Genomic DNA, 15839 nt, shown 5'->3' with positions numbered 1-15839 from the left:
CCACCCCCCCCATTTGGTTCAAATTCAAACCTGCAGCTTGAACCTAATGGCTGGTTCGGTTTGAATTTGAACAATCAAACTGAATTTGAACAATCAAACATATTGCTGGGCAATGGCTGGAGGAATGAGAAAACAGCAGGGGCGAGACAAGTGCTCGGAGAGGTTGCCAGCATGAAGCATGGTAGTCACAGAGCTGGCACATTTCTGGGCTGATCTCAGCTGCCCTCTCTATGGTTTTGGCAGCAGCCACAACACAAAACCCAAGTTATGGTGGTGGCAGAATCTGGACGACACAATGCCACCTTCAAACCTCAGGTTGGAGCAGCAAAAGTAACTACAAACCTCAGGTTCAGATTACACGGTTTCAGCTCAAAAATCTTGCTTTTATGACGAAACTCTGGTTCCATGCATACTGATGACCACAAAATAGAACCTCTGGCTCATTCACCTCCAATTTGGTGTTATTTATTTATTGTTTGTTTGTTTGTTTGTTTATTACATTTATAAACTGCCCCATCCAGAAGCTCTGGGCAGTGTACAATAACTTTTAAAAAGACATAAAACCCACAATTAAAACAATGCTAAAACAATATAAAAACAATTCAAAAATGATTAAAATTATTTAAAACCAATTAAAATACTTTTAAAAACATCAACACTTTATAAGCCTTGGAAGGCCAGGCCAAATAAATAGTTTTTTAGGGCTCTCTTAAAGGCCGACAGTGAACCTAAACTGCGGATATCTGCCGGGAGTGCATTCCGTAGACCAGGAGCAGCTGCAGAAGAGGCCCAGTTCCGAGTCGCCACCAGACGTACCAGTGGCAACTGGAAACGGACCTCTCCAGATGACCTCAACGAGTGATGGGGATCATACTGAAGAAGGCGCTCTCCAAGGTAACCTGGACCCAAGCCATTCAGGGCTTTAAAGGTAATAACCAGCGCTTTGTATTTTGCCCGGAAACAGATTGGCAGCCAGTGCAGCTGTTTTAAGACAGGCATAATATGGTCTCTCCAGGTTACCCCAGAGACCAATCTGGCTGCCACATTTTGGATTAACTGCAGTTTCTGAACTACGTACAAAGGCAGCCCCACGGAGAGTGCATTGCAGTAGTCAAGCCTGGAGGTTACCAGCTGATGCACCACTGTTTTGAGATCTTTCTCTTCAAGGAATAGACACAGCTGTCGAATCAGCCGAAGCTGATAGAAAGCACTCCTGGCCATAGCCTCCACCTGAGATACCATGGTGAGGCCTGGATCCAAGAGCACTCCCAAGCTGCGTACCTGTTCCTTCTGGGGGAGTGTAACCCCATCCAGCACAGGAAGATCTAACTCATCCCTTAAAGAGGGTGGTGGCTAACCAGCTCCAGGCAATTTTGGAGGAATCTGATTATCTAGACCCATTCCAAACTGGCTTTAGAACAGGCTATGGGGTTGAGACAGCCTTGGTCAGCCTGATGGATGACCTTTACCGGGGAATCGACAGAGGGAGTGTGACTCTGTTGGTCCTCTTGGATCTCTCGGTGGCGTTCGATACCATCGACCATGGTATCCTTCTGGGTCGCCTGGAGGGGTTGGGAATAGGGGGCACCGCTTTGCGGTAGTTCCATTCCTATCTCTCAGGTAGATCCCAGATGGTGGAGCTTGGTGACAGTCGCTCCTCAAAGCAGGAGCTGTTATATGGAGTCCCTCAGATCTCCCTGTGCTGGATGGGGTTACACTCCCCCGGAAGGAGCAGGTGCGCAGCTTGGGAGTACTCCTGGACCCAGGCCTCACCCTGGTCTCTCAGGTGGAGGCCATGGCCAGGAGTGCTTTCTATCAGCTTCGGCTGATTCGACAGCTGCGTCCATTCCTTGAGGAGGATGACCTCAAAACAGTGGTGCACCAGCTGGTAACCTCCCGGCTTGACTACTGCAATGCGCTCTACGTGGGGCTGCCTTTGTACGTAGTTCGGAAACTTCAATTAGTTCAGAATGCGGCAGCCAGATTGGTCTCTGGGGTAACCCGGAGAGACCATATTACGCCTATTTTGAAACAATTACACTGGCTGCCGATATGTTTCCGGGCAAAATGCAAAGTGCTGGTGATTACCTTTAAAGCCCTGAACGGCTTAGGTCCAAGTTACCTTGGAGAGCGCCTTCTTCTGCACGATTCCCACCGCACATTAAGGTCATCTGAGGAGGTTCGTCTCCAGTTGCCACCGGCTCGTCTGGTGGCGACTCGGAGGCGGGCCTTCTCTGTGGCTGCTCCGGAGCTGTGGAATGCGCTCCCTGCAGAAATCCGTAGTTCGAGTTCTCTGTTGGCCTTCAGGAGGGCCCTTAAAACATATTTGTTTGGCCTGGCCTTTCAGGGCTTAAAATTTTTTTTTAATTTTTAATTTTTAATTTGATTTAGGGTTTTTAATTACTTAACACACACACACACACCCGGCCTTGTGCAGATGGGAGGGAGTTTGTCCCAGCCTGTCCTGCACGAAGACCAGGAAGGGTTCCGTTTGACCCTTTTGGTCAAGGGGCGGGGTTTTGGCCAGGATCGACTGATCCCCGCTCCATTCGCTCTTCAGTTGGGGCCAGGCAATCACAGGAGAAGGAGCTCTCCCCTCCCTCCCTCCCCGGTACAGAGCGGGTCTAGTGACTGGCCACCTGAAGGGGCCGAGTAGGAATTTTTTGCTCCCAACACATTGGCCACTGTTGGGGTTTTTTTCGCCTACGTTCTGTGTCCTGGGTGCGTAGTTAGAGTTAGGTCAGCCACAATGGCAGGAACAGTGCGGGCGGGGTGGTAATTTGAGGGTTAGAACATCGGTGAGCACCCTTGGATATGTAAAAGGGGTGATTGGTTAATCGCTCCTTTGTAGCCTGTGCGGCACGGGGAGAATGATTGCCATGAACCCTGCTTCAGGACTTCTCCAACCTTTGGGCTGTGCGGTCCGGGGTGGCCACAAGACCAGCTCTCCTGAATGACGCTGGTTTCTCTCCACAGTGAACCCATTGTGGGACTAAGCTTAGCCTGCTATGTCTAGCCTCACCTTCAGGTAGAAGAAGGAGAGGAGAGCTGGTCTTGTGGTAGCAAGCATGACTTCTCCCCTTAGCTAAGCAGGGTGGACCCTGGTTGCATCTGAATGGGAGACTTGATGTGTGAGCACTGCAAGATATTCCCCTCAGGGGATGAAGCCGCTCTGGGAAGAGCAGAAGGTTTCAAGTTCCCTCTTTGGCTTCTACAAGATAGGGCTGAGAGAGATTCCTGCCTGCAACCTTGAAGAAGCCGCTGCCAGTCTGTGAAGACAATACTGAGCTAGATAGACCAATGGTCTGACTCAGTATATGGCATTTTCCTAGGTTCCTATGTTCCGAAGAAGTGATACATGTATCATACAGGTCAAATGGGCATCGGGTGGAAGAATACAGGATGATTTAGTATCAGCCAAGCCTCTTCCAAGGACTAAATGCTACTAGAAAGTGCATGTGACTCTGTGGTACACACAGTAGTAGGGCTTTTTCTGATACTCTGATAGATGCACTGGTAAATAGTGTCTTAGTGCTTTTCTGCACAAAGTGAGATCATTCCTGCATGATGCTTTCATGTCTATTTAAAGAAACAGTAGTGCTGTATCTTAGCTACCCCTTACACAAAATGAGAATATTATATTATATTTGCCTAATTCGGGTCATGCATACACATAGGTGCAAAATGAACCTGGAGGCCTTTTGGTACAAGATGTCAAAAAAGAGAAAAGAGTTATTGTTGAAACTAGATGTCCTAGTTTCCTAAGATTATGCTTTTTGTGCATGATGGGTTTTTTTCTTCACCAAGCACTACATGAATTTTTTTAGGATACAGAAGTTAAATCTAGAAAGGGAAGGCCGGGCCGGGGGGGAGAGAGTTGCCGGTTTGATTGGCCGTGACTAGCTGCAATTAAAAACTATAATTTATTACCCTGGACTATGAGTATAATTTCAGTGCAGAGAATTAAGGTTTTCTTCTGAGATGGAAATAAAGATTAATTTTTAATTTCCTTTCTCATTGCACATTTAAGAGCAATAGACTCCATAGAAAACTACAGGTCAAAATAGTTTTATGGGGGGGATGACAATGTTCTGTTAGCGAATAATTTAATGCTCCTGCTGCCTTTTTAATATTTGACTGCAGCTCCCTCATGTGAGACGGAGGCAATGGATGCTGTGTATGTGAGCAGGTGCACTGCAGCAGTGAGGTCAACCTGACTTTGACAGGAGAGGGGGGAAGGTTTTTGCTGCTCAGGCAAACTGGACGTGTTCCTATGAGGGTGTCGGTGTCTCCCCCTGGTGTCTCCAGGGAGAGAGGCAGATGCAGGTGTGGGTGCCAGGGGTGCCACTTGGAGAGGGAAAGAGTGTCAGCACACACATAGCCCACCATGCTTCAAATCAGTATTCCTCAGTCACCTTTGTGGTTCTGGCCAACTCACCAATTTTTAGCTTTCTTTCCGGTAAGCTTATGAGATCACCTGGCATTCCATGTGTGTGTGTGTGTGTGTGTGTGTGTTCGTGTGTCCCCCCTATCAACTTCGCAATGCCTGGACCAATATGAACCAAATCAAGTACAGTGGTAGGGACACATGGGGACACCTCAGTGGCATCGTTTTTGATGATGTCATCCACCCAGTTCAAGATGGTGGATGTGTAAACTTTTGAGGCACAATTGGGCTAACTTGTGAACCACCTAACCGATTAGAACCAAATCTGTGACAGATGTAGGGACACATAGGGATGGCCCAAGGGCGTAATTTATAAAGAAGTCACCTACCATTCAAGATGGTGGGCACGTGAACATTTTGGACCAAATTTGGACCAAATTTGGTACAGTTGTAGGGACACCTCAAATACATAGTTTGTGATGATGTCATCCACTCCAATTCAAGATATTTTATTTATTTATTTATTTATTTATTTAACTTATTTCTATACCGCCCGAAACTCACATCTCTGATAGTGGACACGTGAATGTTTGAGGTGCAATTGGTAACTGATTTGGACCAAATTTGGTACAGTTGTAGGGATACCTCAAACACATAGTTTGTGATGATGTCATCTACTCCAATTCAAGATGGTGGACACATGAACATTTGAGGTGCAAGTGGGCTAACTTGTGAACTGCCTAACCGATTTGGACCAAATTTAGTCCAGTTGTAGGGATAGTGAAAGGAAAGTAGGCACATTAGTTCTTACTAGGACAACTTGTATTCATTGAAGGCAATATCCTCCCCCTTGTAAGGGTGCAGCACCTGTGCCTGGAGGGATCCCAGGGGACTCCACAGGACACAGTGTCTTTCTTTTCCCTCTCCCCCATGGCAGTGGGGTGCCAGGACCTAAGAAGGAATGGAGAGTCCAGGCACATCTCCCATATCTCCACCCTGCCCTCCACCTCTGCACACTGCATCCCACCTGAGATTTGGATCTCAGGTAACTTCACTAAGACAAAGAAGGAGAGAAGCCCCCTTTTAAAGTGAGGATTCTCTTGTATTTAGCTTTGGGGGGCAGGGAAGTAACTGTCCCTATCCAAATAATCACTCCAGTGGCTGTTGCTGGGATTTACCTTATGTTTCTTTTTAGATCATGAGTCATTTTGGGACAGGGAGCTGTTTCTCTTTGCATGCAAACTGCTTTGAGAACTTTTGTTGAAAAAGTTCAACAAAGGCCCCCTCCAACTGTGTGACTCAAGTCTCTTCCAATTCCTCAATGAAAGTGTCTGGCCAGGAGATGTTTGGGAACCTCTCTCTCTGTGAACTAGAGGGAGGCGACACCCCTCCAGCTGAGGAGAGACTGTCGATGTAAGGTTTGTATACAGAAATATTTCTCTGTGCAAATAAATATTTGCAACAGTAGTCGTAGTAATAGTACTACTACTATTGCAAATATTTATATACTACTTTTCAACAAAAGTTCTCAAAACAGAAGTTGCAGCAGCCAATCAACGGGGGTTTGTGGGGCATGCACAGTTCTCCCATTCCCCTTGACATTGTGGCATACTGCTGTGTGTGTCCAAGAGCATGCTCTAAAGAGAGGTGAGAGTGGAAATAGAGTTCTCCTATCAGGACCCCTCTGCATGCAGGGATTTTCCCCTCATCCAGGAAAGGCTTGTGCTCAGAGCAACTATTATTAGAAACAATTAAATGGGCCGCTGTACTAGGTATGCATAACAAAGCCTGCTGTTCTGCTGTTGACATCATTGCTATAGTTACTGTTGGTACACGGGCTGACTCTTCCCCTGTTAGTGGGACTGCTAGTTAAGAGTCCTTTCCCCTCCGTTGGAGAAGTGTCACCTCCCTCAAGTACATAAAGGGAGGTCCACAACACGGAGGGATTCCCAATACTTTCTTAGCCACTCACTTTAAGTATCCCATTAAATATCATAACAGGGTGTAGCTACAACTGAAAAGGGGGAGGAGATACAAATGTCCCTAGGCCGCTGAGGGAGGCCCCCCTCCCCACCAGTTGGGTTACAGCTTGCACTTTGCTTTCCCCTACATGCCTCTCTGAAGAAGAAGGTGGGGGGCGAGCAGAACCCCAACTTTGCCTTTTGCCCCAGGGCCCCCTCTCTTAACAGGAAGATAGCTGGTCTTGTGGTAGCAAGCATGACTTGTCCCCTTAGCTAAGCAGGATCCCCCCTGGTTGCATATGAAAGGAGACTAGAAGTGTGAACACTGTGAGATATTCCCCTCAGGGAATGGAGCCGCTCTGGGAAGAGCAGAAGGTTCCAAGTTCCTTCCCTGACATCTCCAATATAGGGCTGAGAGAGATTCCTGCCTGCAACCTTGAAGAAGCCGCTGCCAGGCTGTGTAGACAACACTGAGCTAGATGGACCAATGGTCTGACTCAGTATATGGCAGCTTCCTATGTTCCTATGTTCCTAACCTTGCTATGCCCCAACAGCTTTGAACCCTAGAGGTGGTTGCAATCTTGTTGACCATCTAGACCAACCCCCTACTTGATACAGGAAATCCAGAGCTGGCTTTTGGTATCCAGCCTTTGCTTGAAGACCTCCAGTCACACCCAATCACATGTCAGATAGAAACACTGGCTGACAGGATGCGCAGTGTTATGGAGATGTAATGCTGCACCGGGAGGGGGGGGCTGCTGTGGCCTCAGAACCCAGCCCCAAGGGTGTGAAGAATGGGCGCTTGCCTTAAGACTGCTTCTGCAGTTCCCCCCCGATTGACAACAACAGGGAAGCTGCCGGAGTGCCCCAGCTCAACTGCCCATTCTTAGCCGTGCTGCTGCTGCATTCTGAGTCTGCAGCAGCCCCGGGGTGCAGCAATACGTTTTTATAATGCTGCACATCCTGTCAGAGCTCAGTCAGTGACGACACAAAGGACTGGACAGCATTAAAAGCCCAAGAGAATAAAAACATATTTTTGTCTTTGCTTACACTGCTGATGAAGCATCATTAGGAAAGGTGCCTGATAAATGAGAGGTGGGGAGTTCCAGAGGTCAGGGTGCCACACTGAAGAAGGCCCCGCCCATGTTACCACTCACTGTCCTTCAGAAAGCTGAAGGCACTCAGAGAATGGCATCCTACTAGCACAAAGGACTAACCAAGGGTTGGGCTTCATGCCTTCTCCCCTTTCTGGATAGAAAGTACAGGTTTTTGGCTAATAGCTCAAATCATGGTCAATCCAGATGATCAAATGAGCAAGCCAGACCAATCCAGTAACCTGTCAACTAGCTCTAGATGTTTCCGAGGCAATATGCAGCAGCACAGAAAGATGAACGATGTTCTCCAGTCCCATTATTCATTCTCAAAATTTAGGCTGAAATTAGGGGCAACCTGAAAATGAAGATTTTGTCTCAACCATCTCAACAAACACTTGCTGATATTCTGACATATCAATAATTTGTCAGGTCCATTTATTGAGTTATTCTCTTGGACATCATCACATCCAATGGCAGTGAGTTCCACAGCTCAGTTGTGCTGAAGTATTTGGCAGGATATCAAAAGCAGCATAAGTCCTCCGCAGGAGAATATTTCCATATAATATCAATGCAGTTTTAGAAAATAGATAGATAGATAGATAGATAGATAGATAGATAGATAGATATCAGAACATGTTCCTCAAACTGCCCTGCTATTGATGGGATAACATCAGCTTCTGCCCTCAAACTCTTGTTAACGCTTCCAGTCAATCTGTTTGAGACAAGACCAGCATTAGGGGTGGATGAACCAGGTGGTCACCCAGAGCGCCAACTGCAGGGGCTGCCAAGCTGAGCTTGTACAAGTCACACAAGTTGGCAAAACGGTTAAACTAATCATGGGGTGGGAGGTACTGAAGGCACTCCTCACCCATAGTGCTTTCCATTCTAGGACTGGCTCTGACTGGATAATTAAATTAATTATTAATTATTAAATTTATATACCGCCTGACTCTGAAGGCTCCAGGCCAGTGGTTCCCAAACTAGGAGCCTCCAGATGTTTTTGAACTACAGCTCCCATAATCCCCAGCAGGGATGCATTGTAGCAGGCGCTGATGCACTTCAGCAGCCTTTGGAGGCTCCCAGTTTGGGAACCACTGCTCTAGGTGGTTCATAAAAAGGGAGAACTAGACCTTATGTATCCCTGATTTCAAGACATTATAGGTTATCCACAGGATCAAGACCTATCCTGTTCCTAGGCTAGCCTTAAAAAGCATAAGAGGACTGCCTTACAAACCACAGGCTCTAGTTACTTCTTTGCCCTGGAGAGAATCCAAGTGTGTGTATGGCGAAGGAACAATTAACAGAGAGAATGCATTAGAACTGCCATAAATTGTTTCTGACCCCCTGAACCAGAGGAGATGGGTTGCTCTGGAAAGAAGGATTATACAGAATCAGAAAGGGTTACTGGGGAGTCTTTACAATTTGCAAGATTACTGACTTCAGACTTTGGTAACCAACCACAAAATGAAGCATCGCCTGAGTGCAAAGCATGGAGTGGATCTCCGGAAATGGCGTTGAGATGTTTGTCTTATCTCTATGAGCTCAGGGCTGAGTAAACTGCTCAGAAGAGAGTGAGTAACCCTGACAAAGCAACCACCTTCTTATCACAACTTTGAGAAGGACTGAATAGAATCAAGCATCAGAGACTTATCTTCCATAAGACGTTAAAAAACCCCAGGTCTGTCACACTGATTAGCACCGAGTAACTGTTTCTGAGGACCCTCTGGATTTTGCTGCTGAGCCCACAGTATCAGGGATATTTAAGAACTGGAAGGGACCTCAGTGGTCCTCTAGTCCAACCCCCGGCTCAGTGCAGGAAACTGCTACGGCATCCCTGGCAGATGGCTGTCCAGACCCTGTTGGAAAATCTCCAGAGAAGGAGAAGCCATCACAGCAGTCGCAAATTGTTCCACCGTTGAACAGCTTGTATAGTTTGGAAATACTTCTAAATGTCTAGCTGAAATCTGCCTTGTTGTAATTTCAGCCCATCGGCTCTAGTCCTGCCCTCAGGAGCAACAGAGATCAGGTCCACTCCTTCTAAGTGACAGCCCTTCAGCTACGAAGAAGATGACAACAAACACTTTTTAACAAAAGTTCCCAAAGTGGTTTACATATAAATAAGTAAGTAAGTAAGTAAGTAAGATGGCTCCCTGTCCCCAAAGGGCTCAAAAAGAAACATAAGATAGAGATCAGCAACAGCCACTGGAGGGATCCTGTGCCAGGGATGGATAGGGCCAGTTGCTCTCCCCCTGCTAAATAAAGCTACCCCTCCCCACCCTGAGTCTTCTCTCCTCCAGGGTAAACACACCCAGCTCTTTCAACTGTGCCTCACAGAACTTCCCTCACCATTCTTGTTGCCCTCCTCTGAATCGGTTTTGGCTCATCAACAGGCCAGTATGTATGACAGAGAGCCCAGCACATGTGATAATGAAGGGGACATGCTAAAAGCGTGCTCGCTGCGACATTCTCAGGGGCCAACTCAATGCCCTTCCAGCAAGTCCCTTCATCGCATGGGGAGGCTGCTCATTTGAATAGCCTCTTTACACATGCTCCGAATATGTGTTTAAAGTATGGATACTATGCCTCTGTTAATGCAGCCTAGGATTACATTAGCTTTTTAAGCAACTGAATCAGATGTTCAGCTAAGACATCTAGGTTCCTTTCACATGTACTGCTTCCAAACCAGCCGTCCCCTCCCATGCTTGTGCATTTAATTTTTTTCTCACCCAAATGCAATACTTTACATTTGTCTCTGTTGATTTTCATCTTGTTGGTTTTGGCCCAACATCTGAGTTAGTCCAAATCAGATTGAATATTGTTCAGTTGTAGCTACAGCCTTAGTCACCCATCACCACCACACCTCCTCCTCTTCCTTGGGGCAGTAGTTGGGTTTTACCCAGCAATGGGGGACAGGATGCATGTTGGTCACTTCCTGGACTATCTGGGTGCACCATTTAAATGCCCATGGTGCCATTTCGTACCTCTGGGAAACCAGACAACCTGCCTCTTAAAATAACTTTGCAGCAATGGAACAAATCATTGATTCAGGATCATTTGCTAAATTCCTGGCACCTGATATGATTTCAGTGTAATTAATAGACTGGCTAGTGCTCTGTGTTCAATCCCCTTTCTATATCCTCTTCCTATATCAGCTCTGTCCATAGTTTCTCTTGAATTGGACAAGCATTTTCACAAATTAGGCCAACACTGAAAGCAGAGGACATGTTTTTGCAATGTGAATAAGTGTCCTAACAAGAGAAGGCATTCCATTCTTGTTACAAAGCTGATTGAAGCAAGATCCTCTTTAAGCTTTGTATGTGAAAATGCAGAAATCTTTGGAGTGTGTCAGTTCCTACAAAGCTAGGAACTAACAACTCTCAAGTAAACACAGAATATCAGTGATCAGAGGTTAAATGCCACATGGAATTTCTGTCCTAATTCCCAGCATTTCTGTGCCCTTGATCTTAAGCTCATAAGAAAAGTCCTGCTAGAACAGACCAAAGGTGCATCTAGTCCAGCATCCTATTTCCCAAAGTAGCCCACAAGCAGGGCAGAAAGCCCTCCCCCTGCCTCACCATTAACTCTCTCCTCCAGAAACTCATGTTCTGCCCCAGAACATGGATAATGGCCACTAGTGAAGCCAGTGTGGTGTAGATATTAGCATGTCATATGAGCACTAGGGAGACCCAGTTCAAAACTCCACTTGGCCATGAAGCTCACTGAGTCATTTTCTCTCAGCCTGACCCACCTTCAGATATACTCTTACCCCTGGACTTTGGATCCAAAGTCCAGGGCCTCCACAGCCCCTGCCCCCCTCCATCCTCTTTAGTCTGTCCAAATGGTGTCCTAGATGCCTGGTGCAGCATGATGATGCTTAATTTTCAGGGAAGGGGGGCCTCCATAGGCCCTTGGGTCCAGGCTCCAAAATTACCTAGGTGCACCTTACTGGGATAATACTGGGGGAGGGGTGGGTGGTGCTGGTTACAATCTTGTGTGCTACCCTAAATTCCTTGGAAGTAGGTGAGATTAAAGTGCAATAAATAAATTGACCTTTCAGCCATGAATGTATCCATTCCTTTCTTAAAACTATCTAAGGCAGTGGTCATCTCCACAACTTGTGGCAGCCAATTTCATAGATTATGGATTGTGTGAAGAACTATCATCTGTTGTCTGCCCTGAATCTACTAGCTTACATTTCATGGGATGAACCTGAAACTGTTCCCTCAACCCACCCCAAAAAAGAAAGTCACAACACTGTTCAGTAACTGAAGATGACATCAAATCCAGTCTGTATCTCAAATACAAAATAAACAGAACCCCTCCTCTGGGCAACAGGTCATTCCAGCCTGATTCACACACATAACAAACTGTAGCAGGATGGTATAACCCCAGTAGAGCTGGTGCTTGCTGCATTTCATTTGGCTTAAGGAGATAAGTACTTTACTAATTATAGGGTTCCATGGTTGTGCACGGTGCACTGATTAGAAATATGTTCTATCCTACCCTGGAGAACTTACAGCCCAAATTCTGACGTATCTTGATAAGGGATGTTAGGGATGTTAAAAAGCACTGCAGGGTAGGAGATGGACACAGCAATGTGATCTCACGGTCATTCTGTTGGTTATTTCCTACATTCTCAAAGGAGGCTTAGTTTGTAATTTTTATTGTCCAGAGCCACCTGTGCCACTTCAGACCACAGGTGTATGATCACATGTTTGAAAGTTCTGCCATATACAAACTTCCTGTACCTAGAAAACAAGCATCTGAGTGGAAGGGTCTTCATTTAGCCCAGGCTGGCACAATTTGTGGCCCATCAAACCCAAACCTGCTTGCCAGTGTTGCAATTTGGCCTAGCAGCTGCTTGACAACCCCCACTGTTTTGCAGTCCTAGCCAGACAGAACCTGATTCTGAGAGGTCTGACTTTTTCCTTCTTTTCTCAGTTGGAGTGTAATGTTTGCCAGTGCTAATGTGGCCCTTTCCTTGTGTGCAGCCCAAGGCAATTACCTCCATTACCCTCTCCTAGAAAAAGGGTCAGCTGACAGAAGAATCAGGTCATTTGTTAAGCCTCTACTGGGCTGCCATACAGGCTAGTTTAGCTTTCTCTGTAATGTGCTGGCTTTCTGTGTTCAGGGAGGTGTTTGGGATGTTTCTTTTTAACTATAGGAGAACATTCCAACATGGAATTCATTAACAGCATACCGAAGTGATCCATCCCTACAAAAGCTGCATCATACATAGGCCACATTCACACATAATGTAGAACCGTGGGTCCAATGGACTCACACTTCCACTCCCCACCAAAGCTCTCCTGTCTACATTCTGACAAAATGGAGATGATCCACTCTGCAGTCAGCGAGACTGCAGAGAGGAGCAGGAACTAGCTGTGCAGGCTTCCTTCTTGTTTGAAGGACAGACTGCATATTCAGTCTCTCTCTCTCTCTCTCTCTCTCTCTCTCTCTCTCTCTCTCTCACACACACACACACACACACACACACACACGAGCTTCCTCCCTCAAGAGGAAGGTTGGAGCAAATGCAACTTCCAGTGCTGCATTCGCACATAATGCGCCCCAAAGAGAACCTCGCTTTTGAGCAGTGAAACTCACTACAAACTGAGGGTTCAAACTGGTGTCTCTGGAGCAAAACCTCAGGTCTCTGAAGGAACAGAACCAGAGTGGCACATATTTGGATGCAACAGAAGGGAAACCTCTGGCTCTGGCAACTCCGGTTCCCCGTTACATGTGAATGCGGACATAGCTTCACTCTAAATGACTAAAGACTGGTTTTCAGTTTCAATTTGTACCATATTAGAAGACCCTCACCTATAAATGGAAACCTGATGGTCAATTTTGGGAGCTACAGAAATCTGTTTGTCTTAAACAATGGTCACTGTGGTACCATTGGTGGTTTAAAATATAGGGAACACAGATGGCCACTTCGGAAATATATTTTCATGACTTCAATCTCATGCAGATATTTTTTCTTTGTGCTCCCAGTTCAAGTGATGAGTATTCCTCTCTCTAGTCACATGATCAGTTGGAGTTTATTCTGAAGTTAACATGAGTGTGAATCAAAATCACTGTGTAACTTCTTACAACAGCTTCAAATCGTGAATCACCATGCTTGCTCAAACCATTTTGGAAAGCTTGACAAGGACATCTGGGCTCTTAAAACACACATGGGATAATCTCCAGTCAGATTGTCTGAACAAGCTGAAAAACGGACATGAAAACCAGCTCTGAGGTGAACTACCAACAACCATACCCTCCAGATTTTGTTAGCAGGCTTTCATACTGCTGTCAGAACCTGAATACGGCCCCTACCTATATTCTTTAGGCCCCAAATCACTTGTAATTATTTTGATATCTATATGTTCTAGATTGTGCTCCAAAGCATGCCTATTAGCTAGTAAAAAAAACAACAAGAGGCCCATGGGCATTAAGGCTAGAAAGAAGCATGGATGCACATTTGGATATAAATTTTTTCATAAGAAAGGGCATTGAAAGATGGATCACTTTTCATTCATCCTAGCCCAGAGTTACTTCCTGGCTGTGTATCCCTGATTCTTTCCCTCCGCTTTGCTTGTTTTCTAAACCACTTGGGGAACAAAACAACAATTCTTTCCTTTTTGTTTGTTTGTTTAGCACCCATAGTATGGAGACCGACCAATGTATGCTTTCATAATAAAATGTTAAACAATAAAGTGAATCTTTACACCTTGTTCAAATAGTTCTTTTCATTTGCATATTAAATTCTTCCCCTCTAAGAATGTAAATAATAATTGAGAGAGGAGGAGGAGAAGGATGGGGGTGGGGGAGAAAGAAATGAAAATTCTGTTTGCAAAAATTCTGGACTGAATTAACAACAGATGATGTTTACACAGAAGCTTAGCCAAAGGAGCTGTGCACAGCTCAGCACCTTCAGCATACAGACTTCCTAACAATCAAGTCATCCCTCTGCATTGCTGAAAGTGCCTGTAGGACAGGAATTGGAGAGGGGCCTACAGCCGACAAATAAACCTTTAATACTGAAGCCCATTTTCCACTCAGAAAGCTTGGCAGACCACAGAGGTGGTTTGGGGTCACCAAACGTCTACCAACTCACGTCCATGTGAGCCTCATTTTCATCAGCTGAGGATTCAAGGGGGTGAAGGGAATATCTGTGAGTCATTCGGCCATTTACCCCTTCTTTACTAAGCTACACCCAAATGGGATTTTTATGGCCATGTAGCCACATACCAGCTAAGATCCAGAAAGGGCCAAAGAACTGGCTTACCACAAGGACTGCCAGTAACAGCCATACCACATTCTACTTGGGTAATTGTTGTAATGAATGGCTTGCAGTTCTCTGATCCTAAGATATAGTCTCCTTGACCACCTATTGGTCCACCATAAGGATTTCAAAGCTGTGTGATGAGAAAAAAGGATGCAGGGGGGGAAACTATTTGGGGGGAAATTGCAAATGTTAATGTAGGAACTTAGGTGTCTGTGTGAAATATAAGTTGGGAAAAGGAGAGATTCTTTGGTCAGATTTTCTGTCATCTTCTCTACAAAAAGAGCAAACATTGCTTTCACAAGCAGGCCCTTCACTTCTGAATATTTTTCAAGTATAAAAGAGAGAAACAAGGTGGGAAAACCCAATTCAGATGAGAAAGATAAAGTCTCAAAAACAGCAACAGACACCCATGGTAGATACTGGTGGGGAAACAACACTGAGATCTGATTAAAGCTAATGAATCAGCACTGCCAGCACTATCTTCAAACCAAAACACTCCTTCCTTTCCCTTACATCACATTTCTGTAACTCCCTTTTCCCTCTGTCTCTACCCAATCTGATGCCTATGTCCAGATTAAGGTTGCCTAGAGTAAGCACTCACACATGGGTTTGCAGTATGAAGTCCTCAGTTCATTGAATCAGAAAACTGTTGTTTCATCTTGTTTTCTGACACATATTCTAGTGTGGCCTTTGGACTTAAGCTCCTCCTGTCAGACTTTGGTTTTTTCTCATGTGTTTCTAGGGATTTCTGAGTGCACTTGGTTCTAGCCATTCATGACACCAGAAAAGAGGAACTTAAGGGCTTCCTCAGCATAGCAGAGGAATGGTCCACTGTTAGAAGGTCCTACTCGCTGGCCTGCAGACTCTACTGGCACACTTTCTAGAACATTCTTTCCACTGGCTTTATGACATCAATGGGTGACTTCAGCCAACTGAATTTGAGACTTGCTCTTCTAATTAATTTTTTTCTTCTTTGGGCTCTGCCTGCACATGGATCATAGGCAAAAGTTGTTCCGGCAGATTTGGGAGCTTCAAAAGGCAACACATTCCAAGATAAACACTTTTTGTCAAGAGATGTGATGTTTAGGCATCTACTCAGCCTCTTAATATTGATGGCTAGA

At 45.6% G+C, this 15839-nt stretch overlaps 1 long non-coding RNA gene across 1 annotated transcript in view; it reads right to left on the bottom strand.

The window, feature by feature from the left end:
- LOC128343523 (uncharacterized) overlaps window positions 1-15589 on the bottom strand; it is a 38881-nt gene extending 23292 nt beyond the window's left edge. The window contains exon 1 of the long non-coding RNA XR_008315578.1: window positions 15320-15589. This is a non-coding gene — a long non-coding RNA (uncharacterized LOC128343523). The remainder of the gene's footprint in view (window positions 1-15319) is intronic.
- Between the last annotated feature and the right edge of the window lie 250 nt (window positions 15590-15839).

Source organism: Hemicordylus capensis, chromosome 2 (genome assembly GCF_027244095.1).
Source record: "Hemicordylus capensis ecotype Gifberg chromosome 2, rHemCap1.1.pri, whole genome shotgun sequence".
NCBI classification, from domain to species: Eukaryota; Metazoa; Chordata; class Lepidosauria; order Squamata; family Cordylidae; genus Hemicordylus; species Hemicordylus capensis.
This window is presented reverse-complemented; position numbering and strand designations above follow the sequence as displayed.